Below are 16,812 nucleotides of genomic sequence, written 5' to 3' on the forward strand. Positions count from 1 at the left end.
GTTTTCTTACCCTTCTCTATTGGGTGCAACGATGAATACATGATGCCACATCACTGCAGAGTCTATTCCGGATGCACTCAACAGCACATCATAGGGACTTGAATTTTCCCAAAAACTAATTAATAACCAGATATTTTTATTATTTTGGAAAACTACCAAGCTTTTTTGTTAACGCAATAGTAGCCTTAGTATGTATACAATCAATCTAATGAAATAAAAGGAGAACAAAGATTAATTAAAATCTGGATGATGGGTCATAAAGCTGAGTAGTGGACTTTGAGGTATATTTATCAAAGAGAGTGTATTATAGTCCTTGGTGGCTTTATAATGGCCACCGGTCCCGTGGCCCTGCTCCGCTCTACTCTCTGTGGTAATTCTCTACTCTCTGTTTTAATACAAATCAGACCCCAGGGGGTAAATTTATCAAGATGTGAGTTTTGAGCGGGTTTGAAAAGTGGAGATGTTGCCTATAGCAACTAATCAGGTTCTAGTTATCATTTATTTAGTACATTCTCCAAAATGATAGCTAGAATATGATGGTTGCTATAGGAAACATCACCACTTTTCAAACTCGCCAGACATTCGCAGCTTGATAAATTTACCCTCAGATTTATTTTGGCATTATAATACATAAACTCCCTCCTCCATAATCTCTGTGGTGATGAAATTCAGACCCCATATCTCTGGTGGGATTATTATACATACCGGTCCCACCCTAATCTCTGTGGTAAGAAATACAGTATCAGACCCCAGGTCTCTGGTATTCTTTCTTTGAGACAAGTTTACCTTTCATAATTGAAAGATGTGCTATTTGCAGTTTTGACCTCACATTACAAGGTGTATTTAATAACAATACAGGCAGCAAAAGTGTGATATAAACATAATGGCCAGTTATTCAATTTGATCAGAAAGTGCCAGTTAAACCAATGAAAGCAAGTGGCTGTTATGGATTGCAGCAACATTTATGCTATTTTCACTATTATTTACTAACCCCCCTCCAGTGTTTTTATAGCAAATATGCCATATGCACTGTAGCAGTGGCCCTATATTTGTATAATGTATTATATCATTCAATGGCTAGGGTTGCCAAATCTTATTTTCCACCACAAAACCCATCTTTACTCTTTTCAGGAATGTCTGCAGGGCCGCCATCAGGGGGGTACGGGGGGCACTGTTGTACCGGGCCCGGGCTCACCAGAGGGCCCGGTACAACAGCTCAGCAAAGACTTACCTGGGGCCCGCCGCTGGTCTCCGCTATTCTGTCTTCAGCCTGGCTGTCACCGTGACAGCCAGGCACCAGGATCCGATCGCAGGGGTGGAGGAATCATTCCCCCTGCGATCATGTGATCTGTAACAGGCAGAGCACATGATCGCAGGGGGAATGAATCCTCCACCCCTGCGATCGGATCCTGGTGCCTGGCTGTCACGGTAACAGCCAGGCTGAAGACAGAATAGCGGAGACCAGCGGCGGGCCCCAGGTAAGTATGTGTTGCTCATGGGGGGGGCCCGGTTGGCACGGGGGCCCGTACTGGGCCCGATTTTTTCTGAAGGCGGACCTGAATGTCTGTACCAATAAAGTGGTGGCTCATGTGACCTTCTCTTCAGGTTACATGCCTGTAATGGACAGCCAACTGTTTTTAGGATTGCAAACCACCTGGCCTCTTGGTGGATACAATATCTTGTCAAATCAACATGAAACTTTTTACTACTTAACTTAATTAGCCCTAGTTTTATTTATTGGTCTTTTACCAGTAACTAAAACAGCCTCACACACTTAATCTGTATTATATTATACCCTTTCCAATGTAATCTTTGTAGTGCTAAAAAGATAATACCTTAGATCTCTGGAGGGTGAACCAATTAAATTACTTACCCCATGCAGTATAGCCACCATCTACCCCCTCCCATTTGTTAACATTTCCCAAGGAAAGGAGGTGTGACAGCAACTTTTCTATTATCCAGAGGTTGTAATTGTGTAAGAGGAAAAGCTGGTTAACTTTATGGAAATTCTCAAAGATGGGGGCTGGCTGGTGCTCGTCAGCTGCTCATACTGGGTGAAGAGAATAAGCAAAGGTCACTGGGAAAAATCCAAGAGGGCCTCAGCTGGCCCCATGACTGGAATTATTTTGTTCAAGAGGAAATTGGCTACAGACTCTTTGATTAGGGGAACCCCCTTGTCACCACCTTTCAGTGGAAAGGCATCTGGAGGACAGTGTGAAAGGCAATTGCTACATCCATCGTTCTCAGAATCCAGACCTACAACAGAAGCTAGCACACAAGGGGCTATATTTACTAAAGGGCGGTTTGCGCAAACCGACGCTTTTTGGCTATTTTGTGTCAGTTTTGAAACTGCCAAATTTTTTAAAGCCCAAACCGCCGTTTAAATGGCCAGACTTTTTTCAAACCCCCCACTTTATAAACCGCCATCCCAATTTTAACAATGATGAATGTACAAACAGTCATATTTACTAAGCTGGAATTTTCAAAACCGCTGCAAAACAGCCATTCACACTGCCAAAATAAAAGACGTGTTTGTGAATGGCGAGATTGATCAAACAGCATACTGTTAGAGCTATTTTGCCATTCAGAACATAAGAGGAAGCACCATTGACATTTAAACTATTTGGGCAATCATTATTTTTTGATTATGGGGCAAAATTAATTTAATATTAACTAATGAGGGAATTTTCTTTTAGTATTTTTTTAAAGGGACACTATTATAGCATTATATTATATGGAAAATGTGAACATAGAATTAATAACTGATTGTTAATGGTGGATATAATTATTTATGTTGTACAATTTGCTAGAATAATATAATAATTAAATAATGCTCTCTCCTTAATATAATGACATTTTTTCCCCCTCATATGTTAATATTAAATTCATTTTGCCCCTTAATCAATAAATAATGATTGCTCAAATAATTTAAAATGTCAATGGTGCTTCCTCTTATGTTCTGAATGGCAAAATAGTTCAAACAGCATGTTTGAGCTATCAAGCCATTCTGAAGCAGGTATTAACACTGTCCTGTCCTGTCTTTTGGATTGCGGTTTTGATGGCGGTTTTAACAAAAGTGCCGGCGGTTTAGCTTTTTTAATCCGCCATATATCTCCATTCATTTTAGATTGAAGCTTTAACCTCCCTATAGTAAATGCGGTGGTTTGGACCACTAAACCTCCGGCAATGGGTGGTTTCAAACCGCCACCAAACTCAATTCTTAGTAAATCTAGCCCAAGATGTCTAGCTCTGGTAAGGTTTCTCCCTTTGATGATACTGGTATAAATCAATCAACCTGGGGTGCAGTGTGTTTTTTATTCATACGTGTGATAAGAGACTTTGACATGTTGTTGCGATGTAGGTAAATATTATTAGATCTGTTGTATAACCCATGAATAAAAATAGTCTTTATTTTATGGTATACCTGCCTAGTTGTGAACTCTATTCTAAATAGTGTGGTAGCAATAGGGGTGTATGCAGCCATCAACCAAGAGCCAGCAATACAAAGGGCTTGTGCTGTGGGGACCTAGCGGTGAGGACCTTCCCAGCTTGTGCACGCATGGTGGCTAAGTGGTTAGCACTTCTGCCTTACAGCACTGGGGTCATGAGTATAAATCCCAACCATGGCCTTATCTGTGTGGAGTTTGTATGTTTTCCCCGTGTTTGCGTGGGTTTCCTCCGAGTGCTCTGGTTTCCTCCCACACTCCAAAAACATACTGGTAGGTTAATTGGCTGCTATGAAAATTGACCCCAGTCTCTCTCTATGTCTGTGTGTGTGTGTGTTAGGTAATTTAGACTTTAAGCTCCAATGGGGCAGGGACTGATGTGAATGAGTTCTCTGTACAGCGCTGCAGAATTAGTGGCGCTATATAAATGGTGATGATGATGATAGTGAAATGGAACTTCACCCCTAAACTGTGACAGAAAGGTTCCACCACTCTGACTGATGAATGGCCAGCATCATCCATCCATCAGTGTGCTTGCATCCTTCCACTGAGTATAACAGAAGCCTATACATACCCTGTAACTATGTGGCAGCAAACTGCAAAACAAAATTGCGGGGTACAGAGAGTATCTTCTGCCTGCCTCTCAGCCACAGGCATGTCTATATAATGTGTAGCTGCAGGCAGCTGGTTTAACCAAAAGATGAGAATTGACCTGACGACCTCGAGTCATATGTAGCCAGGATCTCACTAACATAATTCAATGACAGAACAGAACACTAGCTATAACAAGTTAGCACTAGATATGTGCAGTGGCGGGCTGGCCCGGGGGGCAGGGGGGCATCGGCCCCTCGGGCCGCTCGGTCAGGCCGCTATTAGGGCCGGGGGGTAGGCTGACCGGCCGCCCCCCGGCTGCAAAATACAATTCTTTCCCCCGCGGCCGCATCTGATGACATCAGATGCGGCCGCGTCAGCGCACAGGCGGCCGCATCACATGACAGGGGATGCAGCCGCGTCATCAATGATGCGGCCGCATCCCTTTTCATGAGATGCGGCCGCCTGTGTGCCCCCCGGCCACTCCTCTCCCAGCCCGCGTCTGCCCCCGTGTTCTGGTTTTGGATCTGGATTAACTTCGTGTTTTGGTTTTGCTTTTGGCAGTACCATTGCTAGTTTTCATGTGCAGTGTCAATGGTGTTTTTGATGTGCGGCATCAATGATAGTTTTAATGTGCGGTATCATTGCTAGTTTTAATGTGCAGTATTATTGCTAGTTTTAATGTACAGTAGCAATGGTAGTTTTAATGTGTGGTAACAATGGTATTTTTCATGTGCGGTAACAATGGTAGTTTTACTGTGCAGTATCAATGGTGTTTTTCATGTGCGATATCATTGTTAGTTTTAATGTGCGGTATTGTTGCTAGTTTTAATGTGCGGTATCAATGGTATTTTTCATGTGCGGTATCATTGTTAGTTTTAATGTGCGGTATTGTTGCTAGTTTTAATCAAGACAGCAAGTGAAGAGCCAGTGTAAAGGTAAGTGTTACACTTCACAGGAGCAGACGTTTTTCGGAATGGCTGTTCCTGTGGAGATTTTTTAATAAATATGAGAAATAGTTCAATCCTTATCAATGCGATAAGGATGGAAAACTATTTTTCATTTTCTGCAGTGCTTGTTAAATATACCCCTAAGTGTTGCAAGCTACTCTGTAGCAGATGCACTAATGTTGTGCATTCCAACAGGTCACTCCCAGAACACATGTAGATGTCCCCTAAATTAGTTAAATCAGCAATTGTCATGTTTCAGATATGCACAGTGGAGATCAAAGAGAAACAAATCCTCTAAACTCAAACATTATTTTGTATTTCGGTTGTATATTATAATGGGAAGTCCAGCTGTGACCAACTACTTAGCACTTCTGTCAGCTTCCTTCATCGAGTGACAAAATGTGATATCTGCTAGTATCATTCAACAAGTATTCTGTACAGTCTGCACTTGTAAAACTTGACCTGGTTCATATATATCTTGGTTAGAACTTGAATATGTACAAGCCTCTGGATGACCCTTCTAAGAAACGGAAACAGAAGTTTATGGTTAAATGGCACTACAAAGGCATACTTGTCTGTTTAATTTTCTGATTGTAATAGGCTTATGTAATTATTAAGAGATAAAAGTATAAAAATTGTGAAATAATTCTTTGTACCATCTATAAGTCTGCTGGCTAACTTTATTAGAGTACCACTTGTTTTACCTAACCTATTTTTTCCCCAAAACCTTCCTGTCCAAGTTATTCAGGTGTAATAATCTTATTAACATAGTCCAGTGGCAGGTTTTGATGACTTTGGTGTGGTATGACATTAATGGTAATATGGCTTGGTCAAAAGTACAGTAACATGGCTATACAGTAAACAGGGATATACACCTATTGTTCCATCAGGTACAATATATAATACATGTCCCCAATATTAACATTCCACATTTATATTTTATGAAACATATACAGTCCATATATATATATATATATATATATATATATATATATAAATATATATATATATACACATACATTTAAATATAAATATAGAAAAGTCTACAAGACAGTATCCAATGTATATCAAAATAGAAAAAGGGGGAAGGGTTTTTATATCTATAATACCCACCAACAGTTGGTTCTGAGATGACTCTTCTTTTTGCATGATAAAATAAATGAACAAACCAATGAGTGTGAAGTGAGTCATTCTATAACAAATCTTATGTGTTCATTTATGCCTGTTTGAAATGCTATGTATTTATTTAATTATTTATTTATTAGTTCATATTTTAGTTCTTTGTAGTGTTTTTAATTATGCATAGTGAGCTGTAGATTTTGATCATTTGTATCCAAATGCATGCGGACGTGCATGAATGCAAGTAAAAGTGTGTATACCAAATCTTAATTATCCTATTCTGGAATGTTGAAATGTTTGGAGGTAAGTACCTGGCAGCTACACCTGTATTGATGAAATAACTGCCATTAAGATTCTTTGAGATGTATGTATTTGTGTAGACACTGCAGAAAAAGTATTTCCCCTGCTTGATATGTACATGGTAGAGTTGAATAAAGTTGTGGTGGAATTTCATGCATATTAAATTTTGCAGTGGAACAGATCATTTCGTAAAGTTCCGCCTATACAATCTCAGAGTTCTACTTTTGCTTCTCCATTCTACAGAATTCCCAGTTACAAGTATATGCAAATTATGCATTTCACAAAACTTACACTCTATAAAGAGAGCTGGGACAACCGTGTTAATTCACTCTGATCTCCGGTGTGGTTGGAGTGTAATAAAGAAGAAAGCCAATATGTACAAAAAAAAATAGGAGTATAATGGGTGAACACAAATTATAGGGGAGATTCTGACTGGAAAACGAAGGCCAAATTTTGGTGGTGAAAGGTTTTGAAAATGTTGCTTATCTCTAATACACGGAAAGTTATATTTATGTACTGAGCTAGAGCCAGACTTACCATATGGCATAATAGATATGTGCAGAGGGTGGCAGAGCTCCGGGAGCTGCTCATTCCCCATACATTGCATATGTTCATTTTTATTGTTTCTTTTGATAAAAAGAATTTCCACGATAATTATCAGAGAATGAGAGTTGAAGTAGGGTGGGATATTGTTTAAGTTGCTTTACTATCTCCTATTAAGTTACTGAGTTGCCTGAAGAACATTATATTTTTAAAAAGTCAATGAATTGTTCAAGGCTGTGCCACTATATTATTTACATGACAGGACTAGCAATGCCAAGAAATGCTGTAAATGATTTTGTTTTATGTTTCTTTTCAGTCTATATTAGAGATGCTCACTGACCCCCGTGTTTTGGTTTTGGTTTTGGATCACCTTCGTGTTTTGATTTTGGTTTTGCAAAACCGCCCTTGCGTGTTTTGGTTTTGGTTTTGGTTTTGTTTGGTTTTGTTTTGCTATTTTGATTAAAAATCAATGTTTTTGGGCATAAAATAACCTAATTTAGTGCTCCACCTGTTTCTTGGATAAGTAAGGTAATTCTAAAGCTAATAAATTAGGAAGAAAACAGTTTAATCCCTGGTAGGCCGTCCTTAATTCTCCACACAAACCTGGTTGTCTTACTCTTCATCTTTGCCTATTGGCAATGCAGCCATCGTCTTTGGGTGTATATTACACCCTCCACTTGTAGTTGAATAGAAAAAAAGCAGCCCGCATAGACTGTGGAATTAGAAAGTAAAAATAAATGGACCACGGTAGTTTGGTATCTGTCTGCATCAGACCCCCTCTCCACTAAGAGTAAAATAGTGAACTATTCAGCCATTATGGAGTCTAGAATATAAATAGAAATTGAGAAAGGCAATTTGGTATCTGTCTGCAACATAATCATCAACATCATCATTAGTGCCCTCGTCGCCTACACAAATCTCCCCCTCATCCTCTTCTAATTCAAAATTGGTGTATCACCGACTACACTCGGGCTGTTAAGGCACACATCAGCAGAACTGCTGAAAGGAATCTTCTTTATGGGTACACTGTCACTAACAGAATGCTCACGATTAGACATACCTCTGGTGGATGGACTCTCCACAGGGATTGGTGTCATTTCTGATTCAGAGCATACATTATCCTCTAATGCCTTACTGTTATCTTGCAGCTCGGCTTTCACGTGTAACAGTCCTTGTGCACCACTTTTAGACTCCAAATTACTTGGTTTTGCTTTGTCACGAGTGTCCGTACAAGAAAAAGGCTCAGTAACATTTTTTGATCTGCCACTAATAGATAAAGGCCAAGGCCCCATTCTTTCTTTGTCACTGTGTAGAATGGCATGTTGGCACAATTTTTTTTTTATCGGCAGTTAACTTTTTCTCAGTTACACTTCTTTTGCGCTTCAAAATGGTAAAAAAAAATTTGGTGTGTGTTTTTTTGACTGATTTCAAAAGACTGTGTAGTTTGACATCGCCTTTCCCAGATGACGTACTGGGAACACTACCATCAGGACTGGTGACAGAACCTGGTTGCTGATTCTGCTCATATGTGGACTGCTTAGAATCCATTATGAGCCCAATGCACTTGTAGTGCTACAAATTGTTTTAGATACTGCTGACAAATATGACTTTTGACAGCCAGAAATATTAATGCAAAAGAATGAGGGACACCCCAAAAGCACTTGTAGTGCCAAATATTGGAAAAAAAAAAAAGACTCCTCTATCCTCCGCTCTTCTCTATAGATTGTTAGCAGAATTGGAATCAGAATTGTATTGCCTGTCCCAGCTCTAATCAGCCTGTGACTACACCCTGCTCTCTCCCTCTGTCAAATGGCGATGAATTGCTGTGGAGGCAGGTATTTATAACTTTCAAGCATCGCGAGAACTGAGCCCCGAGATCCGACGACGTCACAATGACGTTCGGCCTCGATTTGGATTCCGAGCGGACGGGAGAGTACCGAGCCTGCTCGGCTCGGTACTCGGATAGCCTAGGTTCGGGTGGGTTCGGTTCTCGAGGAACCGAGCCCGCCCATCTCTAGTCTATATAGAACTTTTATTTTTTTAAAGAACTCAAGTTGCTCTTTACATTTTAAAAAAAAAACTAAAGAACTGTATACAGTTGCTTTAAAAAAAATCAATTTCCAGTGTCAATCAGAAAGACGATAGAGACTAATGTGCTTAATTTTTAGGTGGTTACAATGTGGGCCAGAAATACATCACAACCCCTAGAAAAATAGTCTCCATCTTAATGAGTCATTGATAATGTGTGACTAGATCATCAACATCATCATCATTTATTTGTATAGGGCCAACATATTCCGTAGCACTTTACAATTGGGGACAAACATAGTAAACTAATAAACAAACTGGGTAACACAGACAAACAGGTGAGAAGGACCTGCTCGCAAGCTTACAATCTATTGGACAATGGGAGTTTGACACATGAGGTTAAGTCTTTATTTGCAGTCGGCCCAGCCAGACTGCAAAGGTAAAAGTGACTCAAACTAAATGATTCTGTCACACAACAATGTTGGTCAAGGGGTAGTTGTATAACAGGTGGTAATAGGGTAATATAGTGAGGTTAAGAGGGTGGTTGAAGAATTTTATAAGCTTGTCTGAAGATGTGGGTTTTCAGAGAACGCTTGAAAGCTTGTAGACTAGAGGAGAGTCCTATTGTGCGAGGGAGAGAATTCCATAGAGTGGGTGCAGCCCAGAAAAAGTCCTGTAATCGGGAATGGGAGGATGTAATGAGTGTGGAAGAGAGATGCAGATCTTGTGCAGAACGGAGTTGCCGAGTTGGGAGACATTTTGTGACAAGAGAGGAGATGTATGTTGGTGCAGCTTTGCTGATGGGCTTGTAGGTTAGTAAGAGTATTTTATATTGGATTCGGTAGAAAACAGGCAACCAGTGTAGAGACATACAGAGGGATTCAATAGAGGAATAACTATTTGCAAGGAAAATCAATCTTGCCGCAGCGTGCAAAATAGATTGTAGGGGTTCGAGTCTGTTTTTGGGAAGGCCAGTAAGGAGGGAATTGCAATAGTCAGTGCGGGAGATGATAAGTGCATGAATTAAGGTTTTTGCAGTGTTTTGTGTTGGATATCTGCGAATTCTGGAAATGTTTTTTAGATGTATGTAACATGATTTAGATATAGAGTCAATGTGGGGAACAAAGGATAGGTGTGAGTTAAGGATTACACCTAGGCAGCGAGCTTGTGAGATGGGATTTATGGTCATGTTATCAACAGAGATAGTAGATGAAGGGATGTGCCATAGGGGCAAAGGTTGTGTATCTAAGGACAATTATGTAAATCTGGCCTTGTACCTAAGATTTGCTGCAACATCTTCGCAAGGTAGAAGGGTAGAAGGGAGTTTTCTGTGTTTTTCTAGTTTTCAGTCAAAGCTGAGTGAAATTCTTCACCAATTCTAGAACCCTGTAAACACAGAGATAAATAACATTGCACAAAGATTCTATTTTTTTATTTAGAAACCGAACAATGTTATACACTACTACATGCATAATTCAAATCTCTTGTCTGCCTATATTCATAAATCCATGATATATATTATTATACATTGAAAATCATACCTGTTGAAGAAGCTTTAATGTCCATACTTCCACACAAAAATTTACTTTGGCATGGTAAAAGCTATGATTAAAAAAAAAAAGTAATTTCAACACCACAACTCAGTCCCATTTATCATCAGCTCATATGTGCACAGTAATACAACCTCACCACTTCCACACTTCTCAGTTACAAATCATGACTTGTGGTAGCTCACAGAAACAGCAGAAAGCTAACTCGCTGAATTCAATGTGTCCTGGCTCCCGTAGAGATCTAATTTTCTTGAAAAATGTGTATTTGTCACTAGAGAAATAAAACATAACCTTTTTTTCATCGCAAGGCAGATACAATTTAAGGTTGTATGAAATGAAAACCCCAGGAAAGAAATTGGCAGGCAGACTGAAAGAGACTTTAGTAGCTGGTTTCCAGGATTTAAGGTGAAGCAGATTGTAGAGGAAATTCCCCAGTGATCAGATTTAAACACACACACATATTAAAATTAAATGACAAAGAAGACTCACTCATTTAGATACATATGTTTGACAACTTTAAACTGTATTTAAGGTAAAAGACACATGCATGTCTAGTCACTAGCAATTCATTGATGGACACTTACAGTACATTCACAAATAGGAATACTGAACTTAATACAAAACATGTATTTAGATCTGCTAGTTGTGCAAATGGTTGTATTTTATGTTTAAAATGTTTCTTTTATTAAAAAAATATGTACATGGACTGAAAATCTCACATCTCATCCTCTTCTATTCTCATCTGTGCAACTGTGCCTGTATTTTAAAAAAGTATGTAATACAACTTGGGCAGCACAGTGGCGTAGTGGTTAGCACGTCTGCCTCACAGCACTGGGGTCATGAGTTCGATTCCCGACCATGGCCTTATCTGTGTGGAGTTTGTATGTTCTCCCTGTGTTTGCGTGGGTTTCCTCCGGGTGCTCCGGTTTCCTCCCACACTCCAAAAACATACTGGTAGGTTAATTGGCTGCAATCAAAAAAAAAAAAAAAAAAAAAAAATTGACCCTAGTCTCTCCCTCTCTGTCTGTCTGTCTGTGTGTGAGTGTGTGTCTATAGTAGGGAATTTAGACTGTAAGCTCCAATGGGGCAGGGACTGATGTGAATGAGTTCTCTGTACAGCGCTGCAGAATTAGTGGCGCTATATAAATAAATGATGATGATGATGATGACTTTGTTACTTGCTTAACCTGTGTTTAGTTGCTGCACTTTGAACCAATTTTATGACTCTGGCCTGGCTCTCATATAGCCTGAGTAAGCCCATAGTCCCCCTCCTCCTGCTCTGATCAGCTGTCCAATTAGAAAAGATGTAACTTATTTTGAAATCAGCCTCACCATATCTTAGCATTCAGTCTGGGGGAGACGTGGTTGGGTAGACGTGTGTTTTCTACACTAAGGGCCTGATTCATTAAGGAACTTAAATTAAGAAGTTTCTTATTTAAGTCTCCTGGACAAAACCATGTTCAATGCAAGGGGTGAAAATTAGTTTTCTGTTTTGCACATAAGTTAAATACTGACTGTTTTTTCATGTAGCACCCAAATACTTGATAACTTATTTGTACACTGAAATTTAAAGTTGATTACTCTCTTCTAATTCTCCTGGATCTGTCTGCTGCATTTGACACGGTTGATCACTCTCTCCTCATACAAATGCTACACTCCCAAGGTCTTCAAGACACTGTCCTATCCTGGTTCTCATCCTACTTATCTAATCGCTCTTTCGGTGTTAATGTCACTGGAACAACCTCCACTCCGCTTCTTTTATCAGTTGGAGTACCACAAAGCTGTCACACGCCGCTCCCATAATCAGGTCCTGGCTCTGTGACTTTCCCTTTAAGAACCATGATTCTGCTTGCTTCTCCTTCAGACCTTACTTTCACTGGTGTTTCCAGCTACTGTGATCTGGACCACTCCCTAAACCTTATTGGTCCTGGAGCACTATATTAACCTCCCAAGGTTATGGGCTTATTGCCTGATCTTCGTGTTACTCAGTCTACCTTGGTCTAGGTTGTATCTGCTTCTGCTGTTACCTGTGTGCTGGACTTCTACATCTACAACCACCATACCTGGTACTTGTAGTTCCACACTGCTTACTGAATCTCCTCCTGCTGTTACCTGTGTGCTGGACTTCTACATCTACAACCACCATACCTGGTACTTGTAGTTCCACACTGCTTACTGAATCTCCTACGGCTGTTGCCTGTGTACTAGACTTCTACATCTGCACACTGAACTGTCTCGTGAGTTGCCTATTACATCTGCACTCCTATTGATTGGCTCAACTACCTCTCTGCTCAGCTGCCTGTATGCTGTACTGAACTACAATCAAGTTACCTTGTCATCTGTGGTTCTATGTTTGGCACGGCTATTCTTATTACTCTGCTGATTATTAGTTGCTGGACTGTTATTAAGAATATATTGCCAAGCTAGTAGCCAGTTCCGTTATTCAAGTTGTGTGCGTTCAATCTTCATGCTGTTGCTATTGGGTTACCAACTGAACTTCTTTTGTGATTTCATTGTATTTTGTGAACTGCCGTGTACTCGGCTTGCTGAGTTGTACATATCTTATACTGTTGCTGTTATACCGTCTATCAATATACTATATTGCAACGCTACTAACATCTTCTGTGTTTTGTTCAACCTCCACCATCCATTGCTAATAACATCTCAGTAGTGGCAAAAGGGATCCATAAAATATCCATAGCCGTGATAAAAGCTCAGTCCTAGGTCCGCTGCTATTCTCTCTCTACACCACTTCTTTCGGAAAACTAATAAGCTCTCTTGGATTTCAGTATCATCTCTATGCAGATGATACACAAATTTATCTATCCTCTCCTGATCTCTCATCATCTGTGTTGTCTTGCGTTACTGACTGTCCTTCTGCCATTTCATCTTGGATGTCCTCTCACCAACTCAAACTCAATCTGTCAAAAACAGAATTAATAATATTCCCACCCAACAATAGAAGCTTACTGCCTGACATTTCTATTTCTTTTGACAACTTGACCATAAATCCCACCTCACAAGTTCGCTACATAGGTGTAATCCTTGACTCACAACTATCCTTTGTTCCCCACATCAATTCTATATTTACATCATGTTGCATACATCTAAAAAACATTTTCAGAATATGTACATATCTCACACAAGACACTGCAAAAACTTTAATTCATGCAGTCATCATCTCCTGCATCGACTATTGTAGTTCCCTCCTTACTGGTCTTCCTAAAATCAGACTTGAGCCCCTACAATCAAATATTTTGCACGCTAGATTGATTTTTCTTTCAAACCGTTTTTCCTCTGCTGAGTCACTCTGTCAGTTCTACAATGGTTGCCTGTTTTTCAAAGAATCCAACAATAATTTCTTCTACGAACATACAAGGCCATCAACAAAATTGCACCAACATATATCGCTTCACTTGTCTCAAAATAGCTCGACAACTTCATTCTGCACAAGATCTGCATCTCTCTTCCACTCTTATCACTTCTTCCTATTCATAGTTACAGGACATTTCTTGGGCTGCACCCACTTTATGGAATTCACTCCCTCACACCATAAGACCTTTGTCTTGTCTTCAAACCTTTAAGCGTTCTCTGAAAACCCACCTCTTCAGACAAGATTATAATATTTCTCAACCACCCTCCTAATCTCCCTAGGTTACCCTATTACCACCCTCTACACAGCTAACACAAGACAACAACCTTCTGACCAATATAGTTGTGTGACTGAGCATACAGCCCACTAAATACTTTGCATTCTAGTTGGAGAAATATCCAATACAATGTAGCACCCTTGTGTATCAAACCATTGTCCCATAAATTGTAAGCTTACCTCTCTGTCTGTGTTTATAACCCAGTTTTGTTTTATAACTGTTTGTTCCCAATTCTAAAGCACTATATAAATAAATGATGATGATGAAGTGCACAAAAGTATTAAAATATCAGTGAGGTCCAGACTTCATATCAGTACACACAAATTGTTTCAAAATTGAAGGGATACACTGCTGTGCAACATATACAGCTGGCCCTGCTTGTGGGTCGTTCTCTCACAGATTTGCATATTGATACAGGATTTCTAAACTTTATTAATTGCTTCCAGAACATGACAGGAGATTGCTAACTGGTGTCCATGGGGGAGCAGGGTGAGCAAAGTTGTCAACATTTTAAAATAATTTCCAGGAACACTTTGCTGCTGAGCAGGTATAAAAATATAATGCATAGGTCATGATTTCAATTCCCAACTGTGTGGATTTTGAAAGTTCTCCCATTGTTTGCATGGGTTTCCTCCGGGTGCTATGGTTTCCTCCCACACTCCAAAAATGTAATAGTAGGTTAAATAGCTGCTATTAAATTGAAAATCGTCTCTCTGTGTGTGTACGTTAGGGAATTTAGACTGTAGTTCTCTGTACAGATGCGTGCACTTGACATACATTTCACTGAGTCTTCAAATTAGCAGTTTCAAATAGTGTGCCTCCAACACCAGAAACCCTTTTTTCTTGTCTTTTATATGAAAAAGAGTTCAAGGTGTTAACTTGGCATCCAACTTACCCATGTCTCAATCCAATCGAGCATCTGTGTGATGTGCTGGAAAAACAAGTAAGAGACATGGAGGCCCCACCTCGCAATTTACATGACTTAAAGGACCTGCAGCTAACCGCTTATTATCAGATACCACATGACACCTTAAGTGGTCTTATGCCTCGATGGGTCACAGCTGATTTGGCAGCATGAAGGTGACCTACACAATATTAGGCAGGTGGTTTTAATGTTCTGGCTGATCAGTCCTGTGATGGGACCAGACCACACTGCCAAAAGCTAACATCTCCCACCGGTCCGTCAATCCACAGAGATTACATGGATTGTCATTGAATTTATTGTGGACACATGGGGGAGTAAGAAGGAAGGGACAAGAAGTGAGGGACAGATTGAAGTTTTGACACATACCAAAAGTGTGGAACAGGTTAATTTCAGGAGGGACTTTGTGTTATCCAATATTATATTGGAGGTGAGGAAAGATAAGTATTACCCATTGTCTTCCATAGGACTGGCCCAGACATTGTGGCAGGGACACAGCAGGGGAGCCATCTCAACTCCAACCCCCTGGCCCAGCACCCACTAATGTTTAAGAAGGAGAGACCCAGATGTTTGCCTGTGGAGTTTAAAACACTGTGGCAATTTGACGGTGGATATAAGGAGCCACTCCAGGGGGGGAGGGTATTCATTCTAAGGATTGATTACTGGAAAGTGAGGAGCTGACTGGGGCTGAGTTTCTGTTCTCTATCAGCAGACCCATTGATTATCACGGTCCGGTACCTGGGGAAACAGGCTATTTATTGAGACCTCCATCTTGGGACCTGTCATCACCTCATTCCATCAGGAGATACTCACCTGGTTCTGAGTAAATTGGTGGGGAGTGGGAAGACTGATACCCAGAACCCCACCACACTGGTGGAGAGTTGGCCAAGTGGACAGAAACAGCAAGATACCAAGACTCCCTGGACCTTCTGTTGACAGGCTCTTATGCCCATGGAACCTTTGTGTGGCTAAGGTGTGTGGGAAACCTTGCTGGGACTCCTATTGACACTGGTGATCTGCTGACCTATAGTTTAAAGTGTGCAGTTTTATATTCTGTGGTTTTACTGTAAGAAAAGTAAAGATAGCATTGTATCTTTCGTTCTCCTCCTTGCCTGCGTGATTTCTGAACATTAGGGGGGCTGAGTAACCTAGTGAACTTTGGTTCTAAACACCCAGTATCCTCACAGGTGTGTATATGTGTATATATATGTGTATATATGTCTGTACAGAACTAACTGTCTACTATTTATTACATAAGTTATTTGTATTTTTTTCCCATTTTCCACACTTTATAATTATACATACATATGCATATATAGTAAATATAATATATAAGTTTAACTTGGTGACAGAATGAAATAAGACACATACTGTATACACATCAATATCATTATGCTTTCAATACTGTGTTATTTTATGTGTAAAGACGGTTATTGAAAAAAACCTATTGTTAATAACAATGCATATTATCTTAAATGAGACTTTGCAGAAAATCTTTCTCGATAAGATTATCAATATTCCCTGTATTATACTGTGTGTTCCAGAGTAAATTGAGTGGATATTGAAATAGAGCTGGGTTTAAACCAGAACCTACCATTTATGAGTGGTAAATAATGCAGGTATGTATTAAATGCTTATTAGCATATTAACCTCATTATTGGACCCTCAGTGCTACCAGAGAGCAATTTTTCAATTTATAAAACAGGTAGTTTC

The sequence above is a fragment of the Mixophyes fleayi genome, chromosome 5 (assembly GCF_038048845.1).
Source record: "Mixophyes fleayi isolate aMixFle1 chromosome 5, aMixFle1.hap1, whole genome shotgun sequence".
Classification (NCBI taxonomy): domain Eukaryota; kingdom Metazoa; phylum Chordata; class Amphibia; order Anura; family Limnodynastidae; genus Mixophyes; species Mixophyes fleayi.